Below are 7,500 nucleotides of genomic sequence, written 5' to 3'. Positions count from 1 at the left end.
GTGAACACGAGTTGGTTGATCGGATATAGTGCACCTTTATGTTACCATGGCTCGAACAGACATAGTTAATTGAAATAGACAGAAAGAGAGGCATTATGACAAATGGTAAGGTTTTCAATACTAGTGATAAGAGAGCAAGACTCATTTTTTGAAAGTGAGTAACTGATATCTATAGAAGATTGCACAGATTAAGCAAGTTGCATCATCATTAGATATTTATGTAAATGATAGTGATGACTGAGCATTGGCATGTCTGCAAAGACAGGTAAGGAGATCAGGTCTGGGAGTGTAGTAGACTTTAAAAACAGGAAGGGAAGGGGAAGAGAGAAGTGCAGAATGATAATTAGGATAAAATGTTGTACAGCGATGTTACCACCAAGGAAAAAGAGACGAAATAGATTATATTATCCCAAGGACATGTAGTTAAAACAAATGCAGTAAAAAATATTGAATATCAGCAGTTATTGCAATGGCAATAAAATCAATAATAATTTCAGATGATGATGATGATAACAATAATAGCAATAACGAAAATAATAATGATAATAATAATAATAATGATGACAATAATAATATTATTATCATTACCATTATTATCACCATAGTTGTTGCTGTTGTTTTCGTTTTCATTATCATTGCCTTTGTTGATATTATGATATTGTTATATATATTGTTTGTTAATAATATAATTTATCATGACTGCCGCTCTCATCATACAACAACAAAAAATATATATCTAAATGAATCTCTGAGGTGGTCGACCATGACCATGATTCTAGGAATGTGGTCATGAGTTTCCCTTCCCCCTCCGCTTTCCTCTATTCTTGCTCCTCTCTGCGTATAGTTCTCGTGCGAATTCTTGTCCTTGTTTTTACCTTAGTTTCCCCCCTCCGCGCGTCATCTAAATTTGATTTTCCTTCTCATTAAATTCATTTCAAAACTTTTTGCCTTTTCTTGTATTTCTCGGGTCTCCCCTTTCTCCTTCGTCTTATGTTTCTTCTGCTTCTCGGTCTTCCCTCCTGTGATTTCCTATTTCTTCCTGATATTCCTTGTTTCTGGCAGATCGCTCAGAGAAAACGATACGCTACATAGAAAACGATACATACGGAAAACTATACGGTATGGAGGGAATGATATATGTAGAAAACGATACGGTATATAGAAAACGATATGTAATTTGGAAAATCTTACGTTTTATAGAACACGATGCGATATATAGAATATGATACATTATTTAGAAAAACGTTACTATATTTAGTGATAATGGGTAATACGTTAATATAAAAAAACTATACGCTACTTAGCTAGTAACATATAATAAAAATACCTTAAAGAAAAAACACTACGTTATGTAGAAAATATTACGTTATATATATACATACATATATATCATATATATATATATATATATATATATATACATATACATATATATATATATATATATTATACATGATATATATGTGTATATATAAACATCCTACAGCCCCACAGAGTAAAGAGGACAATATATACAACATATAAAACATCCAGTTCATAAGTGCTGACCTTTAGCCATCATCGCAAGCACACACTTTGGCACGTGCAAGCCCAGCGCCTCGGGCACAACGCATGCTTATTCTTGGTCACGAGGCGCGGGTCACGTGACTGCATGATGCTGGCACCTTAAAAAGTGACTCTAGACGCCTCCATGTTTGCTTGTGAGAGTGATATTTTGTGCGTTTAGGTGGATACGTTTGAGTTTGAGTGTGAGTGTGGGTAGGTGTGAGTGTGGGTAGGTGTGCGTGTGCGTGCGCGTGTACGTGTACGTGTGCGTGTGCGCGTGTGTGTGTGTGTGTGTGTGCGTGTGCGTGTGCGTGTGCGTGCGTGTGCGTGTGCGTGTGCGTGTGCGTGTGCGTGTACATGTGCATGTGCGTGTCTGACTGTTTGTATGTTTGAGTGTATGTGGAGGATGAAGGGTAGAGAACGCTTTATATATATATGTGTTTGCGGTTGTTTTAATGTGTGCTAGCTTACCTTTAAGACAAGTGTAACAGCGAGACGTGGCGAAGCAGTAGCGAAGGAGCTGAGTCCTTCAGCGAGACCGGGAGAAGTGGATCCTAAGGAGGAAGGGGCTTAACAGGAGGAAAAAGGGCTTCGAGGAGGAGATGAGGAAGGCGTCCGTCGAAGGAGGATCAGGGAAAGGAAGGAGGATACAGAACAGAAGTCCTTTTCTGAGGTCACGAGTGGGAGGTCACAACGCGCGCTGTTTCACAACCTGACGGGAAAACGCAAAGTAAAACAAATTAGTAAATTTAAAGAAACTTGTCTATACAAGGTTGTATTACTTTAGATAAGGAGATTTATATCAAAACATGAAGGTAAGAACTGTTACCAAATATCTGCAATAAACAGGGTACACTCACATCCTATGAGAGGCACAGACATACGCAAAGGCAGATACTCCAAAGCGCATATGCATAAACACACATTGCACCATATCCAGGAACATATATTCACACATAAAGCATACAAACACACACACACTGCACGGTGCCCTCGCATAGCCAACAATGACCTATCCTCAACATACCGTAATTCTTCCTGTTACCAAAATAATCAAAGCAACAACATTTAAGATATAAGATACCTGGAGAGGATTTCCCCAAACGATAGACACTGAGGTGATCCCAGCCAAATGAGATCATTCCCAAACTTTGTGCCAGTTTATCTCAGCCAAATGAAATAATCCCCTTGTTAAATTTTGCGAATATCACAGGGTGGCAAAAACATACCACGTGGATCTCTTGGACAATGTTATCTCCTGCAGTAAATAAGTCTTGAAAGTATTGATACTACATTAACTTTCCAATTCTCTCTATAATCCAAGAATATAACACTGGATCGACATCCTAGTGAATTTATGTTGTAAGCATTCCAGCAGAACCTGGAATTTGCCTTAAAATATATAAAAAATATGGCATCTTTATAAATCACCCAATAAATGCTAGATGCAAAAAAGAATTCGCATACCAAGTCTCAGACTTGAATTGAAAATTGGAAAATCATATATAACTTATTCTTAAAATAACATAGCATCAACAAACTTCAGATTGATATAAATGAATTATAAATATAAGTCTCAGACTAATGCAGCCCGAACAGATGAAATATACATTAAGGTTAGCTAATGTTGTAACGGACTTTTAAACACAAGCAGTAACTATGTGATTAAAGAAATATTAAAATTACAACCACTCTTATATGAAGAAAATCAACCAATAGCCCAGTTACTTATCGAGATTGGTATCGAACAAATATATCGGTGCAATTGTTATTGGTCTTTCACCTGATTCCATCCTTAACAATCAACTTATGCTACAGATGTCCAAGTATCACCTTTAGCATACAATAGTGAAATGCTTTACTCAAGTATGGGAGCAAAATGCATAAGCAATAGATATAAACCTGAGTGAAGCAATGAGAATCATTACAGCTGTTCAAAAATTTACCCCTTGTTTATGGCTTCCCACCAGTGCAACAACCTCACTTCATCTACGAAAAAGAAACCATGGGAAAGATGATACCAATGATCACGCACGCATTAGGTAACATAAAAATAACACAACACTCATATCACAAAATCCGTTCTACAAAGCTCATAAAAAAAATCATTATAATCTTAGGTTACATACAAGCACCGATGGCAAGACACAACAAAATATTTGTTTTAATATAAAATGCAATATATAAACAATAGTTGCTAGAATTTCCAGATAGCCCAGAGTGTAAACAAGCCCAAAAGATTATGGTCAATTAGTACTCAAGTGGCCAATAACATCAACTGATACCTTTGTGAAACAAAAAAAAATGCTTTAGTTAAGCCTTAATTAATACACTGGATTACAATTATTGCGTAGGGCGTGTTACATTAATGGGAGACGCTAACCTTTACATTAGTCAGTGCACCTCGTTAGAAACTTTATTGAAAGCTAGTAAACGTCTTATTTTTTACTGGAATAAACCTAATGGCTTTAACTATGTGACCAGCATGTAAGACATGTAGAACAGGTATGAGACTAATTCTAAGCATTGAAACTTGTGATGTAGATTTATTATCATCATTAGCACTATCCTCATTGTATCATTATCATTATTATTAGTAGTAGTAGTACTAAATTATTATTACTATTATCATTACCATAATGATTATTTATCATTCTTCCTCATTCCTGTCTTTCCTACAATCGTACGCGACAATGACGGCGACTTCACAATCACCTATACGAAAAAAGGTCCATATATATATGACAAATGTGCAGACACCTCTCAGCTCATTAAAGTTTATCAAATGATTGTTTTCCATTAGTTATTCATCTAGTCTGGTTTGTCTTAACAGAATCACGTTGCATAATAACAATTATATGCAGGGATATGAGTAAAGCACCGCAATCGACACAGATGATGATGTTCATTATAACAGAATATACCATCAACACTGTATCAATCAAATACGAACGTTAGGAACAATGACAACGTTAACGATTCCTTTAACAGTGACAGTCAAATAACCAATAATCATTTGTGAAGAATTTCAAATGAAGTCAACATTTTTACAGTATTCTTTAATACCAAGTACATTCACCATTCTGATGCACTCATAGCACTGAGCTGCCTATTTGGGTTCAGCTGTACTCTACGGGCTTCCCACGTACGGTTTATCTTCGGTTCAGTCTAACCCACATTTCTCATGCTCGCGCGCATACACACACACACACGCACACACACACACACACACACACACACACAAGTATTTACATATGTATGTATATGAATATGCAACATATATACATACATATTACTTATACTTATCTATACATATATGTATATAAATATACATAAATCCATATATATACATATACATATGTATATGTACATATACATACATATATATGTATGTACATTATTTATACGTGTGTGTGTGTGTGTGTGTGTGTGTGTAAACATATATTATGTCTATAAATATAAATATATATATATATATATATATATATAAATATATATATATATATATATATATATATATATATATGCATATAATGTATATATATATATATATACATGTGTATAATATATACATACATACATATATATACTTATCAATCAATCTATATATATATATACATATTTACATATATATATGTATGTATGTATATATATATATATATATATATATATATATATATATATGTATGTATATGTATATATATATAAATGTATATGTATATGATTATATATATAAAAACACATGTGCGTACATATATATATACATATACATGTCCATATATATATAATGTATATAATACATATATAAATACATATATATAACATATATATAATATATATATAAATATTTATACAAATACATATATACATATATATATATATATATATATATATATATATATATATATAATATAAATGTGTGTGTGTGTGTGTGTACATACAATACATACATAGGTGTATGAATGTATATATACACATACAAGACATACATAGATGTGTGTGAGAGAGAGAGAGAGAGAGAGAGAGAGAGAGAGAGAGAGAGAGAGAGAGAGAGAGAGAGAGAGAGAGAGTGTGTGTGTGTGTGTGGAATGTTATTCTTGTATGTACTACTATTAGTTTTATTATCATTATTATTATCACCATAATCATTATAATCATTACCAGTTTTACAATCGATATCACTGCTATTGATCTAATAGTTATGACTATCATCTTTATCATTTATATTTCCATTATTTCCATTGATAAAGATCAACTTGCTATCAAAATGATTTTTATGACCACCTTTGGGTTGATGCAATGAAGCCAGTAAAAAGGCAACAGTAAGGTTAACCTTAAACTAAACTGCTTGACTTTCACTTATAATCCAACAGTTAATTTCTGCAACAAAACAAAGCAGTTAAGAATATCTAATTTATTTCTTATGTAGACTTAATTCAAATTTTATATTTATATTGCTCCTTAGATAACTTTTAATCAATGGTGTCATTCAAAACATGCAAGCAAATTTGAAAATTAAAACACTGATTGAACACAATAAATGTATCAACCTATAATTAGTACATCATGTCCTTGCCTTTAGCAAAGACCATCAACATTAATAATAATAATAATAATAATGCACATAAAACAAAAAGGTATTTCTAGACCATCAATAGTAAACACCAATAGTAAATCTGAGCAAAATGCAGACAAAAAAAATACTAACACAAATCAATGAATTATCAATCTATATATATGATCCAAAAATAAACTAATATTCAAATAATTATGTTGGACATATGTTTCTAGTTAACATAAACTCACAGACAAAGAATTTTACCAAAATAAACGTTTACCGCAAGACCACGCGCGCCATCTTCACTACAGTCCCAGTTAGAGTTCGCGGGGTTACACTTTTTTAAAATCATAAACAAATATCTAATGGGCAAAATATCCTAATTCTGCGACATATTCTTAATACAAATGTTTTTCCTATCTCTAGAGAAACACATTAGCATCAAATAAAGCAATATTTTTCTTTTTGCCACTACAAGGCAAAATTCACATGAAAGTATAACAGAAAACGGGTTTCTAGTAACTCATAGTTTTCCCTACGAAAGAATGTTTATCAAATTACCATATCAATTAACAATATCAGATATATCAAATATTACGATGATTATCACCATCACCGTCATTCTTATCATCATCATTTACAGTAGTAGTAGTAGCAATAGAATCAATTGTTGTAGTAGAAGTAGTAGTAGTTGTTATAGTAATAGTGTTGTTAATGCCATCATTATTTTGATTACTACTGACGTAATCAATATCATTAACATAATCATCATGACTATATATCATGATCATGGCTAATAAGAGCATGGATAGTGCTTTACGAAATAGATAATAAAGTATGTCATCCCACATCAGTGTCAGATGAGATAAGATAAAATTACGTAATTGTTGCGATTTACCGTAAATATGACTCATGGTAGTAACAGCAGATCGAGCTGGTGAAAACTAGCTTAGTTTGTCTCCCTTTCAATTAGAAAAAGCCGACAATATTCAGAATAATTAAGGGTTTTACATAACCATCCGTCATTCCTGTTCGCACAGCGCCAGAAAATTGGCTTCATCTTGAAGGAACTAACACGAGAAATCTGCAAGTCGCATAAATATGGTAAACATATGTGTCGGATGAATCTGGCTGTCACTGGGTATATCGAGATGCAGAACGAGATTGATGTCGACTTCAATAGTAAACACGAAATACATATTTATTGTTTCAAAATAACAGGAAAATATAATAAAAAAAATACCTAACAAGTACATACATAAGGGGATCGTTAAACAAAGACATCTAAGTGCAATGTAAGTGGTACAATCCAACATAAATGATACTGTAATTATTATAATACGATGCACTTTACAAGAAACATGTTTAGCTAGTTTCCAGATTCAAGCAGATCGAGC

At 33.0% G+C, this 7,500-nt stretch overlaps 1 long non-coding RNA gene across 1 annotated transcript in view; it reads right to left on the bottom strand.

Annotated features, from left to right (window-relative positions):
* The window catches only part of LOC147470984 (uncharacterized), a 47,557-nt gene that overhangs the window by 30,512 nt on the left and 9,545 nt on the right, over positions 1-7,500 (bottom strand). Inside the window, exon 2 of the long non-coding RNA XR_015191377.1 lies at positions 2,017-2,257. This is a non-coding gene — a long non-coding RNA (uncharacterized LOC147470984). The remainder of the gene's footprint in view (positions 1-2,016; positions 2,258-7,500) is intronic.

Source organism: Penaeus japonicus, unplaced genomic scaffold (genome assembly GCF_977035675.1).
Source record: "Penaeus japonicus unplaced genomic scaffold, GWHDUDI00000001_assembly GWHDUDI00000011, whole genome shotgun sequence".
Classification (NCBI taxonomy): Eukaryota; Metazoa; Arthropoda; class Malacostraca; order Decapoda; family Penaeidae; genus Penaeus; species Penaeus japonicus.
The sequence above is the reverse complement of the archived record's forward strand: the minus strand, read 5'-3'. Positions and strand labels throughout refer to the sequence as shown.